Source organism: Rana temporaria, chromosome 3, assembly GCF_905171775.1.
Source record: "Rana temporaria chromosome 3, aRanTem1.1, whole genome shotgun sequence".
NCBI lineage: Eukaryota > Metazoa > Chordata > Amphibia > Anura > Ranidae > Rana > Rana temporaria.
The window spans coordinates 64,214,316-64,231,029 of record NC_053491.1 but is presented as its reverse complement, the minus strand read 5'-3'; the positions used below and the strand labels follow the sequence as shown (position 1 = coordinate 64,231,029).

General features: G+C 42.8%; 1 protein-coding gene across 1 annotated transcript in view; it reads right to left on the bottom strand.

The window, feature by feature from the left end:
• The window catches only part of LOC120931338 (aromatase), a 109,572-nt gene that overhangs the window by 70,249 nt on the left and 22,609 nt on the right, over positions 1-16,714 (bottom strand). The window lies entirely within an intron of this gene.

Sequence of the window (16,714 nt, the reverse complement as noted above, 5' to 3'; positions counted from 1 at the left end):
ATTCACAAACGTACGTGCGGCCGGCGCTCTTTTTTTACGTCGTTTGCGCCGTAAGGCTGCTCCTGCTATTAGGAGGCTCAGCCAATGTTAGGTATGGACGTCGTTCCCACGTCGCGATTTCAAAATTTTACGTCGTTTGCGTAAGTCGTCCGTGAATGGCGCTGGACGCCATTTACGTTCACGTCGATACCAATGACGTCCTTGCGACGTCAATTACCGGGACATTTAAGGGACGGCGCATGCGCAGTACATTCGGCGCGGGAGCGCGCCTAATTTAAATGATCCACGCCCCCTACGGGATCATTTGAATTACGCGCGCTTACGCCGGCCCCTTTTACGCTACGCCGCCGCAACTTTACAGGCAAGTGCTTTGTGAATCAAGCACTTGCCTGTAAAACTTGCGGCCGCGTAACGTAAATGTGATACGTTACGCCGCCGCAGTTTTGCGCGCCCCTACCTGAATCTGGCCCAGTATTTTGTAAAAGGAAAAAACATGGCCATTGTTTGATACACCGTGCTTTAGCAAAAGATAAAAAATAATAGACCCTTAATAGATTAAAAAAAAGTAGCTTTTGTTGTACTACCTTCAGTCTTTTGCAGACATCACCCCTGTTCTGAATTTTTTTCCTTGATGTAATTCTTTTCCTCTACAACATGTCCTTAATCTTCTAATGATAACCAACACCATACCATTACAATAAAAATGTGTCTCTTCTAGTAAAAAATTACACCAAACTGACTCCTGAATCCTATGAGAGATGTTCACCCATAATCATATGCCACTCAAGAATATTAATGACCACAGAAGCGGACATAAATTGGTTAGAATAAGTAATATACCAAAAATCAACACTTTATTACAATAAAAAATTGAGCAATACCAAGTCAAAATAAACATCTACAATCTAAAACCAGACCTCATTCATACTACTCCAAGGGCTTCCTAGCATGAACAGCTATGAAATTCTCAAATCTTCTTAGTTAATTATAGTAATATCGATATTTCATATATGCACTGCTATACCCAAATATCACCATCAATAAAGTCAAATTCAAGTACCCAGTAGGAATTGCCAGTATAGCCGCATTAAACTCATTTCACAGTTCAACTCCTCAATGAAAATGATAGTGAATTATTTCATTTCCGTATCATCACTTCTGCATATATGCCACAGTTCATCTCCATAGGGATATCACAATACAGGGAGTGCAGAATTATTAGGCAAGTTGTATTTTTGAGGATTAATTTTATTATTTAACAACAACCATGTTCTCAATGAACCCAAAAAACTCATTAATATCAAAGCTGAATATTTTTGGAAGTAGTTTTTAGTTTGGTTTTAGTTTTAGCTATTTTAGGGGGATATCTGTGTGTGCAGGTGACTATTACTGTGCATAATTATTAGGCAACTTAACAAAAAAAATATATATACCCATTTCAATGATTTATTTTTACCAGTGAAACCAATATAACATCTCAACATTCACAAATATACATTTCTGACATTCAAAAACAAAACAAAAACAAATCAGTGACCAATATAGCCACCTTTCTTTGCAAGGACACTCAAAAGCCTGCCATCCATGGATTCTGTCAGTGTTTTGATCTGTTCACCATCAACATTGCGTGCAGCAGCAACCACAGCCTCCCAGACACTGTTCAGAGAGGTGTACTGTTTTCCCTCCTTGTAAATCTCACATTTGATGATGGACCACAGGTTCTCAATGGGGTTCAGATCAGGTGAACAAGGGGGCTATGTCATTAGTTTTTCTTCTTTTATACCCTTTCTTGCCAGCCACGCTGTGGAGTACTTGGACGCGTGTGATGGAGCATTGTCCTGCATGAAAATCATGTTTTTCTTGAAGGATGCAGACTTCTTCCTGTACCACTGCTCGAAGAAGGTGTCTTCCAGAAACTGGCAGGAGGACTGGGAGTTGAGCTTGACTCCATCCTCAACCCGAAAAGGCCCCACAAGCTCATCTTTGATGATACCAGCCCAAACCAGTACTCCACTTCCACCTTGCTGGCGTCTGAGTCGGACTGGAGCTCTCTGCCCTTTACCAATCCAGCCACGGGCCCATCCATCTGGCCCATCAAGACTCACTCTCATTTCATCAGTCCATAAAACCTTTGAAAAATCAGTCTTGAGATATTTCTTGGCCCAGTCTTGACGTTTCAGCTTGTGTGTCTTGTTCAGTGGTGGTCTTTCAGCCTTTCTTACCTTGGCCATGTCTCTGAGTATTGCACACCTTGTGCTTTTGGGCACTCCAGTGATGTTGCAGCTCTGAAATATGGCCAAACTGGTGGCAAGTGGCATCTTGGCAGCTGCACGCTTAACTTTTCTCAGTTCATGGGCAGTTATTTTGCGCCTTGGTTTTTCCACATGCTTCTTGCGACCCTGTTGACTATTTTGAATGAAACGCTTGATTGTTCGATGATCACGCTTCAGAAGCTTTGCAATTTTAAGAGTGCTGCATCCCTCTGCAAGATATCTCACTATTTTTGACTTTTCTGAGCCTGTCAAGTCCTTCTTTTGACCCATTTTGCCAAAGGAAAGGAAGTTGACTAATAATTATGCACACCTGATATAGGGTGTTGATGTCATTAGACCACACCCCTTCTCATTACAGAGATGTACATCACCTAATATGCTTAATTGGTAGTAGGCTTTCGAGCCTATACAGCTTGGAGTAAGACAACATGCATAAAGAGGATGATGTGGTCAAAATACTCATTTGCCTAATAATTCTGCACTCCCTGTATACTGTATAAATGCATTTCACCAGCTCCACAAATTGTTCCAAATAATGTCCTTAGGAACCAGTGGCGGTGCGTCCATAAAGGTTGCAGGAGCGCCCCCCCCCCCTCCTGTCGCCCCTTCTATCACCATAGATACATTTATGCCTATCATTCGTCCAATCATAGCAGAGCACGGGAAGAGGACAGGAGAAGACATTGAGGACTCGGAGCGTGGAGGACAGCGACGTGACAGGTAAGTGCTGGGCGGGGGATGTACACTGGCAGCATTTGATGGGGCACAGTAGCGGCAGCTGATGGGCACACTGGCAGCAGTTGATGGGGCACAGTAGCGGCAGCTGATGGGCACACTCTCAGCAGTTGATGGGGCACAGTAGCGGCAGCTGATGGGCACACTGGCAGCAGTTGATGGGGCACAATAGCGGCAGCTGATGGGCACACTGGCAGCAGGTGATGGGCACACTGGCAGCAGTTGATGGGCACAGTAGCGGCAGCTGATGGGCACACTGGCAGCAGTTTATGGGCACAGTAGCGGCCGCTACTGTGCCCCATCAACTGCTGCCAGCTGATGGGCACACTGGCACCAGGTGATGGGCACACTGGCAGCAGTTGATGGGCACAGTAGTGGCAGCTGATGGGCTCACTGGCAGAAGATGTAGCGACAATTGATGGGGCACAGTAGCGGCAATTGATAGGCACACTGGCAGCAATTGATGGGGCACAGTAGCAGCAATTGATGGGCACACTGGTAGCAATTGATGGGCACACTGGCAGCAATTGATAGGGTACAGTGGCAGCAATTGTTGGGGAAACTTGTCCGCTGGAAACCTGTCCGTCGGACATGTCTGCTGGTTAGTACGTCTAACCAGCGGACCGAAATCCCGCGCATGCGTCAAATTGATTCGACGCATGCGTGGAAGCATTGAACTTCCTGGTTTGCGCACGTCGCCGCGTCACCGTCACCGCGTTCTCTGTCCCCGGGGATTTTGGTCTGATGGTGTGTACACACATCAGACCAAAATATCCCAGGAGACATGTCCGATGAAAACGGTCCGCGGACCGATTTCATCGGACATGTCTCCTCGTGTGTACAAGGACAGTCATGCCAAGTATTCATTAAACCCGCCCCTGTCCTGCTCAGTCCCGCCCACCACCACCACCATCCCTCCTAGCCTTCGGCAGACTGTAAATAAACACACACACGCTCTGTCACACACACACATATGTATATGTGTGCGTTTGTAAACACACAAAAGAAAAAAAAAGAAGCCAGCAGAGAAATGTAAATAACTGGCAAATAATTTTTTTTTTCCTTCTAAAATGTCACTTTTGCTGTAATACATCCTACAGCAAAAATGGCCAAATAAAAAATGTGTGGGGTTACCTCTAAAAATGCATTCAGTTTTAGCTGGCCAGGAAAGGTGGAGAAAAGTGTGCCCTGCTTCCACTCAAACCATAGCAGGTCACATGCCCTCAACACGGGGAGAGTACACCTGCTCATCCACAACTGCAAATAAACACACCACACTCCATGAGTTCTTTATTAACCACTTAAGCCCCGGACCATTATGCAGCTAAAGGACCAGGCCACTTTTTGCGAATTCGGCACTGTGTCGCTTTAACTGACAATTGCGCGGTCGGGCAACGTGGCTCCCAAACAAAATTGGCGTCCTATTTTTCCCACAAATAGAGCTTTCTTTTGGTGGTATTTGATCACCTCTGCGTTTTTTTATTTTTTGCGTTATAAACAAAAATAAAGCAACAATTTTGAAAAAAATGCAATATTTTTTACTTTTTGCTTTAATAAATATCCCCAAAAAAGATATTAAAAAACATTTTTTTCCCCAGTTTAGGCTGATACGTATTCTTCTACATATTTTTGGCAAAAAAAAAAAATCGCAATAAGCGTTTAGTTTTATTGCATTTTTATTAATAATTTTTCTAGTAATGGTGGCGATCAGCGATTTTTATCGTGACTGCGACATTATGGCGGACACATCGGACACTTTTGACACTATTTTGGGACCATTGTCATTTTTACAGCAAACAGTGCTATAAAAATGCACTGGTTACTGTAAAAATGACACTGGCAGTGAAGGGGTTAACTAGGAGGGGGCACTGTAGGGGTTAAGTGTGCCCTAATGTGTGATTCTTACTGTAGGGGTCGTGGCTGGGCGTGTGACGGGCTGGGATCTTAAAGGGGACGTACATGTATGCCCTTGTGCCCAGCCGTGCCATTTTGCCGACGTATATCGTCGATGCGGCGGTCCTCAATCGGTTAACCAGTTCCCCCAGGTGGGCATCATATGATAATCTGGGAGGGAAATGGTTATACTGGGATGATGTCTGGTCATTCCTGGACATCCTTGTATCAGACTTTGCAGCCAGCGATTATATTTAAGCCAAGACTGATTTGAGTGGCTAAATAGCCACTTTATCGGTTCTGCGGGTGGTGGAAGGGGGTCGTCGTTGTCGTCCCCCACCACTGCTGTCACCTTTCCTTGACTCTCCTGTATAATTTTCACCTGTTCACTTGGAAATATTTTTGTGCATATATTCATGTTTTTGGCACTGAAATATTTTTTTTCTTAAGTTTTATCTATTAATTATTGATTAATTTATATATTTATTTATCTATCTTTCACATGTTGGATGTTTTTTTACAGTGATTTCGTTTTTGAGTAAGCGCCCCTATTTTTTCCCTTTTTCAATACTGTTTTATGTGTGTATGCGCATTAGTTTTTCCTCTTTTTAGATCTTTTCTATTTTGCCAATAGTATTATATTGTGTTTGTGTGCAATATAATTAATTAACGTATTTTTTCAAAAAAAGTGTGCTTGAAAAACTGCTGCGCAAATACCACGTAATATAAACATTTTCATTCTCATGATTTTATTTTCTAGGGCTTTTGCTAAAACAAATGTTTGGGGGTTCTAAGTACTTTTCTAGCAATTTTTTTTTGATTTTCAGATACATGTGTGAAGTGTCAGAACTGCTGCAGTATTGAAGTGGTTAATAAAAATAAATAATAAAAACTGATGGTTCAACAAGATCTGTGCACCCACTCTTGAGGTCCCACCACTGCGCCAAGGACACACTGGGGCAGATCCACAAAAGAATTACGCCGGCGTATCTCTTGATACGCCACGTAATTTCAAATTTTGCGCGTCGTTTTTTTGTTTTGTATCTACAAAACAAGATACGACGGCATTTCGGATCGATCCAACAGGCGTACGTCATAGTACGCCGTCGGATCTTAGATGCAATTTTTCGGTGGCCGCTAGGTGGCGTCTCCGTCGAATTCCGCGTTGAGTATGCAAATTAGCTAGTTACGGCGATCCACGAACGTACGTCCGGCCGGCGCATTTTTGTACGTCGTTTGCGTTCGTTTTTTTCCGGTGTCTAGTTAAACCTGCTATATGGTGGCGTACTCAATGTTAAGTATTTGAGAGTTGATTTTCGCGCCAATAGAGTGTATGTGGAACATGAAAAATTATTAAATAAAATAAAAAAATATATATATGAATATATATTAAAAAGCTGCTCCCCTAAAAATATATGAGGACAATCCCTCATTAATTTTAGTGGATGTGTGATAGGTAGGGGGCGCTAGTGACACAAAAAATTTCTTTAGAGTGATAGCAATTACAAATATATGTGATAACAATTAAAAATAAACAACAACTAATTGATCAGAGCTAATTAGCAAAGACACAGTTGAATAAATGATTGAAAAAATGAGATTCACAAGGGAACCTCTAATTGAAAAGAGATGTGCTCCCAACACCTTAAAACAAGAAATATTTCTTAAGTGATAATGATAATGTCCATATATATAGTGGTAGTGAGCCACTTAGATAACAATGGAGTGAATCTTGCAGTGGACCAGAAGAAAAAACGTGCAATCTTCTCATATACTGCAGTGCTTAAAAATCCTTCCACCAATTCCGCAGAAATGACACCCAAAAGTGAATAAATATATGCGCTTACCATAGCGCTTTGACTCCTTTAACTAAAAAGAAAGTCAAACACGCTTGTGCAGTTCTGAATTTCTGCAAACATATAGTGCGTTCTCCAGTAGTTGACACAGGCAAATCTTCTCCCAATATTCTCAGAAATGAAATGAAAAACAGAAAAACTCCATAGTGCAACCGGTTTTTAATATAAAATATTAAAACAAAACATGGGCCAAAAGGCCACTTACATTAAAAGGTGCCCATCCCGGCACTGGGTCTGCGGGCCTTTAAATGGGGAGGTGGAACCTCAATTTGCATGCGGTGTGTGTCTCCTCTTGCCTCGCCAGCTCACAAGAGTCGGATGATGGGGGAAGATAAAAAACGTGACCAGGCTACGCCGCCGACGATCGTTTCGTGTAAACGTCTTCAGGGGGGCGTGCCTGGTCACTGGGGTCACGTTTATTTATTTAAAAGCGAGCGGAAGTGCTCCGCTTGATTGACAAGCTACCTGGCCAATGATAGCTCAGTTGCGGTCTGGAAAAGACCCGGAAGTAGCCGAAACTAATGGACATATGCTGGAGCCAATTACACTGCAGCATCGAAACACTGTGGGCCGGAAGTGCTCCGCTTGATTGACAAGCTGACTGGCCAATAACAGCTCAGTTGCGGTCTGAAAGAGACCCGGAAGTCGCTGAAACTAATGGGCAGATGCTGGAGCCAATTACAGCGCGGATGAATGGTTCCAGTTCTTTAACGCCTGTGAACAAAAGCTGATGCAGCTAATGGTGAAACGACGAAAGGCAAAAAATAAGTTATTAGATGCCAAAATCGCTGATCTTAAAGAAAGAATGGAACCATTCAAAGTCCATAGCGAGTATACAGAAAAAACCAAGCTCCTACAAGTGCACTTAAATAAATATGATGGTGAAATAAAAAATAAAAAACTTAAAAAATACCAAAGAGATATAAGGGATTATGAAGAAGACAAAGTATATAAATGGCAGGTTACACCAAACTTGGCTGAATCACCGGAATCATCTCCAACCAAAGGACCAGGAACCATACCGCCACCTACAGTGCGGAAAAAGGTCCCTGCTAGATCTAATACTCCTAACAAGCCTATTAAATCTGCTGTTAGATCCCAGCCGAACCCCCCAAAAGCTTCGGCTCCTCCCTACTACCCTTATCCACAACCTTATCCGCAACCGTATTCTATGGATGCCTATCATAGATATTCTGCTCCTGATCCTCGACAGACAGATAATGGTTACTATGATCCAAATAGATATTCCTACCCTCCTAGACCACCCAGGGGTGGGTCTCGAGGAAATTTCAGAGGGAGACCAGCGCCCTATCAAAATCAATACCAGGGGGAATGGAGGGGATGGAAAGAGCCCTATCGCATCCCTCCCAAGTCTCCTCAATATCAAAAAGAAAAAGAGGTAGAAGAGGACGAGGCAGAACGAAAAAGAAAAAGAGTGGACTAAATGATGGTATCTTTAATCTAGCAGGGGTAGAATTTTCGGAACCTGAACTAGAAGTACTACAACAAGGACTTAAATTTGCACCCGAAAAAAAACATCGATAAGTTTGAAATTTTTATCGATGTGGAAAAATACATTCGCAAATTAAACATAAAAAAATATTTTGCAGGGAAGAGTACTATGAATGAGGGAATTAAAGAGGACCCTGTCTATCAACATAGCGGACTCAAAAATAATTCCACGTTCAATCCTAAAAAAGGTATGAACCATCAGATTGAGGCTTTCAAAACTATGGTTCAAGAAGATGTACGAGAACTTAAAGTGTCCCAACATGCATCTAATAATAAAATTTGGGAAGGGATAAAACTATTGGAAGAAAATAAACAAATTGTGATACGCCCCGCCGATAAAGGCGGAGGCCTAGTGATCTTGAATAAAGAAATGTACTATTCAGAAATGGAAAGACTACTGAGGGATACATCTACGTATCAACCTTTGTATGGGAATCCTACTTTGAAATTAAAAGATCTGCTTTCTGAGTGGATTGAAGAAGGAGTGGCTCGTAAAATTCTCAATCAGAAAGAAGCTGCTTATCTGATTATCCATGCACCAAAAGTTCCTGTCATGTATATTTTGCCCAAAGTGCACAAAGACAGGGAACATCCTCCCGGCAGGCCAATAATTAGCGGCATAGAATCGCTTTTTTCCCGGTTGGGAGAATATTTAGATAGTTTTTTTAAACCTTTGGTCCCATTAAGTCCTTCCTACTTGAAAGATAGCAAGGACCTTATAATTGCACTCAAAAACCTTCCAGCCACAGAACTTACCATTCTAGTGACAGTTGACATCGAATCGTTATATACGAACATTACGCATTCAGATGCACTACAAGCAATAAAATGGGCACTGACCAAACAATCTATTCTGAAAAAAGCACAGATTAAATTTTTGGTGCAGGGTCTCAAACTAGCTATGACTAACAATTTCTTCTGGGCGAACCAACAATACTACAATCAATCCAGCGGAGTGGCTATGGGAGCTAGATATGCTCCCAGTGTAGCCAATGTAGTTCTCAATAAATGGGAACATGAAAGTATTTTTTCCAACCGTAATCAGTCTCTGTATTTCTACCGGAGATATATAGACGATGTGATCCTCTTTTGGGAAGGTTCAGAAAGTAGTTTAAAAGTTTTTCTTGCCCAGATGAATGCCAACAAGTATAGCCTCAAATTTACAGCTGAGATAAGTATGGAGACAGTGAACTATCTAGATCTTACCATCACAAAAAATGCAACTTTATTTGAAACAAAAACATACTTCAAAGCAACTGATAGAAATGGCTTTGTGCCAACTACTAGTTGCCACCACCCCCAGTGGGTAGGAGCCATTCCAAAAGGCCAATACATGCGCCTAAGACGCAATTGTGCTACACAAAGAGATTTTGAAGCACAAGCTAAAGTATTGACAAACAAATTTTTGGAAAAAGGCTATTCTGAAGGAAATTTAAATAAAGTATTGACCCAAGTGTCTGCAATGGAAAGAGAATCTTTACTTACCACCAAACCAAAAAAACTATTTGAGAGCCAAGTTCCTTTCATCTCAGGATTTCATCGACAATATCGTCAGGTGGAGACCATATTTAAGAGGCATTGGCCATTACTTTTAAAAGATCCTGATTTGATGACATCAATCACATCAAAACCAAAATTCATATATAGAAGAGCGCCGGGGCTTAGAAATCGGATAGCCAAAAATGTACCAGATCCCCCCAAAAAATTGAGTACCTTCCTAGATGGCTCTGGTTTCCACCATTGCACACGCTGTAATGCCTGTCAGATTACAAGAAAACCTGGAGCCACAAAGAAACGAACACATTTTCAGTCTAATGTAACCAAAGATAAGTTCAAAATCAAACCACTGATCACTTGCAATTCTGATCATGTCACCTACGTCCTGGAGTGCCCTTGTTCGCTCCAGTACGTAGGCCGCACTACTCGTAAACTCAGAGTGAGGATAAATGAACATTTGGCAAATATTAAAAAGAAATTTCCGAACCACAGTGTTTCTAGACATTTTGAAAAATATCATCAAAGCGATCCATCTCTTTGCCAGTTCTATGGAATTGACAAGATATCGAACCACTGGCGGGGCACTCATATGAGAAGAGCCATCTCTCAGAATGAGACCATGTGGATACACAAGCTCAGAAGCATGCAGCCCTTGGGCCTCAACATTGAACTTGATCTCAACTGCTTTTTATCCAACGACTGAGCTCTGTGTATGCCCCTTTCTTGATATATTTACAGTCCAAAAAACGTCCGTCTTTTTCATACATTTTTTTGTTTTGTGATACCAGTTGTCTAGATTTACCACATTTCTTTTGTGAGTCAGTCTATAGACATTTTTAGCTTTTGGGTGGAGCCCCTCAATATATTCTGTACATTTATATAATATAGTTATGTGAATAATACCACATATATATTATATATTTCTTTCCCTTGGGGATTAAATTAGCCATTTTATATCTAATTATCTTCCTTCTGATATTAAAACATCCGAGGAATTTTTTGTTCTCTTTTTCATATTGAATAAATAAAAGATTCACTCCATTGTTATCTAAGTGGCTCACTACCACTATATATATGGACATTATCATTATCACTTAAGAAATATTTCTTGTTTTAAGGTGTTGGGAGCACATCTCTTTTCAATTAGAGGTTCCCTTGTGAATCTCATTTTTTCAATCATTTATTCAACTGTGTCTTTGCTAATTAGCTCTGATCAATTAGTTGTTGTTTATTTTTAATTGTTATCACATATATTTGTAATTGCTATCACTCTAAAGAAATTTTTTGTGTCAATGTTAAGTATGGCCGTCGTTCCCGCCTCGCATTTTAAATTTTTTTACGTTGTTTGCGTAAGTCGTTCGCGAATAGGGATTTGCGTAGAATGACGTCACCGTCATGAGCATTGTCTTGTTCCGGGTTAATTTCGAGCATGCGCACTGGGATACCCCCACGGACGGCGCATGCGCAGTTAAAAAAAACGTTGTTTACGTAAAACACGCCCCCATCACAGAGATTTGAATGCTGCGCCATTACGCCGCCAAAGATACACTACGCGCGCCGTAACGGCATGAATTCTTTGAGGATTCGAAAAGAAAAGAAAAAAGTTACGGCGGCGTAGTGTATCTTAGATACGCTGCGCCCGGCAGAGAGATGCTCCGCTGTACGTGGATCTGGCCCACTAACTACAACTGTAGAGAGCTACCACTTTAAATAAACATGATATAAAAATATATTTACCAAATAAATAAAAAAAGGCAAGTAGTGGCTCTAGAAACTCAAATCATAAAACAACCAGTGTTAAGTGTTAAAACTAACAGAATAATGATACATGAGCGTGAATAAAACCATATTCCGTGACTAGAAAGACATCTAGGTGTTACTTTGATGTGAGAGACTTTCGTCCAATGATATCTGGTTCACGATTGGAGATTGGTGGATGTTTAACCCTGTGAGGGTTGTTTTTGCCGAGCATGAGAGTGCACAACATATTCATCCATACCTCCCAACTTTTTGAGATGAGAATGAGGGACACCTATAAGCAAAAGTATGTAGGCATAGGACACACCCCTTGCCATGACCCCTTAAGCCGCGTACACACGATCAGTCCATCCGATGAGAATGGTCCGACGGACCGTTTTCATTGGTTCACCGCTGAAGCAGACTGATGGTCTGATGTGCGTACACACCATCGTTTTCAAAACCGATCGTGTCAGAACGCGGTGACGTAAAACACACGACGTGCTGAAAAAAATGAAGTTCAATGCTTTCAAGCATGCGTCGACTTGATTCTGAGCATGCGCGGGTTTTGAACCGATGCTTTTGCATACTAACCATCGATTTTGACCTATCGGTCAGCCGTCCATCGGTTCGATTTTAAAGCAAGTTCTCTTTTTTTGGACCGACGGACAACAGACCGATGGGGCGTACATACGGGCGGTTTGGACCGATGAAACTGAACTTCAGTCCACTTTCATCGGTTTGGACCGATCGTGTGTACGCGGCCTTAAAGGAGAATTATACCAAGAAAATTATTAGTTAAACCCACAAGTGCTTTTTTTCCCCACTTCTATTACTTTATATTGGCTTCTGGAATTTACAAATGCAGCAATTTAGAAATTGGATTAAAGGTTTAGTATGGGAAACACTTTTTTAAAGATAAAAAGTGCATTGTATATACAACTATATAGAGCAAAACAAAATGAGAGACACATAAGGTGGAAAGAGGGACAGAGGGAATTTGTTCCAAATCAGGGACAGTCTCGCGAAATCAGGGACAGTTGGGAGCAATGCTTTATCTGGTGAGTGCATATCCAGAGGGGAGTGAGTGAGTGAGTGAAAAACTTATATAGCGCAACACATGCGAACTGAATCGCCTCTGGGCGCTGTATCCATTCCGTGAGTGAAACCATTTGACCTCAGAAGAGATGGGTTTTAATCCTTCTCCTGAAGGCCAAGTGGTCCAACTCCGATCGAGTGGTGGTTGGTAGAGCGTTCCACAGTCGAGGTCCCTGGACTGCAAACCTTCGATCTCCTTTGGACTTGTATCTGGCTTTGGGTATCTGGAGGAGGTTTTGATTGGTGGATCGCAGAATACGATTGGGGTTGTGAGCTTTTATTTTTTCGCATAGATATTGGGGGACGTTTCCGTGAATGCACTTATGCATTAGACAGAGTGCCTTGAAAGTGATTCTGGGTCAGATTCTCAGTAGAGTTACGACGGAGTATCTCAGAAAACTCAGTCGTATCTCTGTTTTTTGACCCGCGTATCTATTCCTAGAATCAGTTTCGCATAGATACGCTTAAGATCCGACATGTGTAAGTCACTTACACTGTCAGATCTTAAATGTAATTCGCCGCCGGCCGCTAGGTGGCGTTTACGTTCAGGTCTCATTTGTTTATGCAAATGAGCCTGATACGCGGATTCCCGAACGAAATCGCGAACGAAATCGCGTCGCGTAACCGTCGCTTACGTCGTTTGCGTAAGGTTACCCCTGCTATATGAGGGGTAACCTTACGCCAGTCCCACGTATGCCATGTTAAGTATGGCGTCGGGGTCCGCGCCGTCTTTTCCCGTCGGGTACGTTGTTTTCCTAAGTCGTTCTTGAATACGACTTTACGTCAATGACGCACACGTCGGCGTCATTGACGTTTTCCGCCGAGAACTGGAGCATGCGCACTGGGCTATTTTTAGCCCGGCGCATGCGCAGTTCGATCGAAAAGGGGGCACGCTTAATTTAAATATAAGCCGCCCCCTTTGAAATACGCGGGGATACGCCGGGCCTTTTACACTACGCCTCCGCAAACTACGGAGCAAGTGCTTGAGGAATATGGCACTTGCTCCAGTAAGTTGGGGTGGCGTAGTGTAAATAGCTTACGCGAGGCCGCCGCAGATTATTGGAGAATCTGGCCCTCTGTCTTTTACTGGCAGCCAATGAAGGGATCTCAGTAAAGGTGAGATTGATTCCCATGTTTTTTTGCCGGTCACTAATCGAACGGCCGTATTTAAAACGACTTGCAGACGAGCGATTTGGTATTTGGGGAGTTCGAGATAGAGGGCATTTGCATAGTCAAGTCTGGAGTTGATAATTGTTCCCACCACGACTGTTATGTCTTCTTTCGGAATAAAGGGGGTGAGTCTGCGTAGTAGGCGCAGCAGATGGTGGGATCCGCTGACTACTGACCCTATTTGTGCATCCATTGTCATGTAGGTATCGAAAATGACTCCGAGACTTTTGAGTGGAATCACCAAGTGCACGTGGTGTGGTGGAAGAAATCAAGATTTTGCATAAGACTGTTTGAAACAGTATGTCTCATTTATGGGCTTTCTAGTCACGGAATATGATTATATTCACGCTCATGTATCATTATTCTGTTAGTTTTAACAATTAAAGTGTTTTTTTAACCCACTTTGCTATATTTACATAATCTGTGCTGTCTCCTCAAAGGCCCCGTACACACGACCAGTTTCCTCGGCAGAATTCAGCTTCCGACCGAGTTTCTGGCTGAATTCTGCCGAGAAACCCGGCCGTGTGTACACTTTCGGCCGAGGAAGCCGACGAGGAGCTCGGCGAGGAAATAGAGAACATGTTCTCTATTTCCTCGTTGTTCTATGGGAGCTCTCGTCCCGCCGAGCTCCTCGGCGGCTTCAGTGCTGAACTGGCCGAGGAACTCGATGTGTTTGGCACGTCGAGTTCCTCGGCCGTGTGTACGAGGCTATACAGTGCCCCGCTGTCTCTGTTTTTTATTAAAAAAATTCCTCCTTCACCTTATCTCCTGGCAGCTCCCTGCGCTCTTGTAACCAGATGTGTCTTCTCTCTGCCCGTCTTGCAGAAGCAGCGGGCGGGGCAGAGGTTTCCCCACTGATGTCAGCGAGACGCGGGGAGGAAAGGAGAGAGGAGACACGGCCAGTCTGGTGACCGCCGGGAGCCGCCGTGAGGAGACAGAACAGATAGTATTTAGATATACTGTATATTCTGGCAGCAGGAGGGGGATGGGGAGGGGGAGAAACTGTCAGGATCAGCGAGGTATTACAGGTGTTACAGGCTGCCAAATGAATAATCACAAGCACTGTGCTGTGTAACATGCTTTAAAGAAGCAGGATCCATGTGTTTATTATTTGGGTTAACAAACGCTTTAACACTGGGTGTTTTATGTTTTGAGTTTCTAGCGCCACTATTTGCTTTTATTTATTTATTTGGTAAAGAATTTTTTAATAAAATAAATAAATCAATAAATAAAATTCCCTCCAAAATCCCTAAATCCATCGTCAGTCATGTTGTCCAGTGATACAGTTCCTCATGATTGAAAGTACAGGTGAATGTAAAGAAAGGGGAAGGGATAATCTATATTTGATTAGTGATGTCAGCCACCACTTCCGCTTATTTGTTTACATTCACCTGTTAGCCAGGAATTCCGTCTGACAGCTAAATGGGCTGGGTGGAAATGCATCACTGGTTGCTTGAGGCCACCGCCGCTGGCTTTTTGGAACCAGATTAAGTGGGAAGCTGCAATATTTAGCAGCGGAAGTAATACAAACTACATCTGGAGGTTTGGCTCCTTGGGCCGGCAAACACCCCATTAAAGGGGTGTTCCAGCCTGTTTTTAAGTTTATTAAAAGTCAGCAGCTACAAAAAGTGTAGCTGCTGGCTTTTAATAAAAAGACACTTACCTGCTCCACGGCTCCAGTGACGCGCCGGCCGGGGCTCCGCTCCTTGCCCCCCCTCGTCGGTTGTATAATGCGATCAAGTGGTTAAATGTGTTCCCTAGGTGTATTCTAACTTTAGGGGGATGGGCTCACTGGGACATAACAGAGATCACTGTTCCCGATCACTGGGAACAAAAGATCTCTGACATGTCATCTGGCAGAAAGGGGAATTCACCTTGTTTACATAGGCAGTTCCCCGTTCTGCCTCTGTGCACCATGATCGCGGGTCCCCGGCGGACATCGAGTGCAAAGACAGACCTACACCTATGGCGGTTTGCGCAGGAGAGCGGACCTGCTGCTGTATAATGACGGCGGCTGGTCGGCAAGAGGTCAATGCAACTATTAATCTATGAAAGCGATGGCGAACCTTGGTACCCCAGATGTTTTGGAACTACATTTGCCATAATACTGAACTACACTGCAGAGTGCATGAGCATCATGGGAAATGTAGTTCAAAAACATCTGGGGTGCCAAGGTTCGCCATCACTGATCTATGATGTTATGTGAGAAACAATAAAGAGCTATTTCAGACAACAAGTGAAAGCAGCTGGTTCCAGAAAACACTAAAAATTTACCAAAATCAGAAAGGTTACTCAATTTTCCTTTACACCTCTATAATTCGCAGCATAGATTCCAGAGGGAACTTCACTGGAACACAAGAAGTGTGATTGCTGGAGCCTCTATAGTCAAATCCCATAGCACATGCTTTATCAAGTACTCTGTATTGCCCAACACCAATCACATTCAATACAGGTTTTAATGGCTCTGAGCAGATTCGGTGTACTGTTTTTTTTTTACATTGGGTTTGTGCCATGCGAGGGATGACTTGGAGGCTGTAGTGGGTGTGTCTGGGACTAGATTTCCTGCATTACAAGCAGGGGTTCTCAGACCTTCAGGATACTGACAAAATGGAAGGTGGTGGATGGGTGGACTACAACAAAGCCTCTATGAAACATGTAAAGTAATGAACAGGGTGGCTGTGTTACCTGCACATCATTTTCAAGGCTTCGATTTTGTTTCTGACTAATGCATATCTTTAAAGGGGTTGTAAAGGTACAATTTTTTTTTCCTAAATAGCTTCCTTTACCTTAGTGCAGTCCTCCTTCACTTACCTCATCCTTCCATTTTGCTTTTAAATGTCCTTATTTCTTCTGAGAAATCCTCACTTCCTGTTCTTCTGTCTATAACTCCACACAGTAATGCAAGGCTTTCTCCCTGGTGTGAAGTGTCGTGCTCGCCCCTCC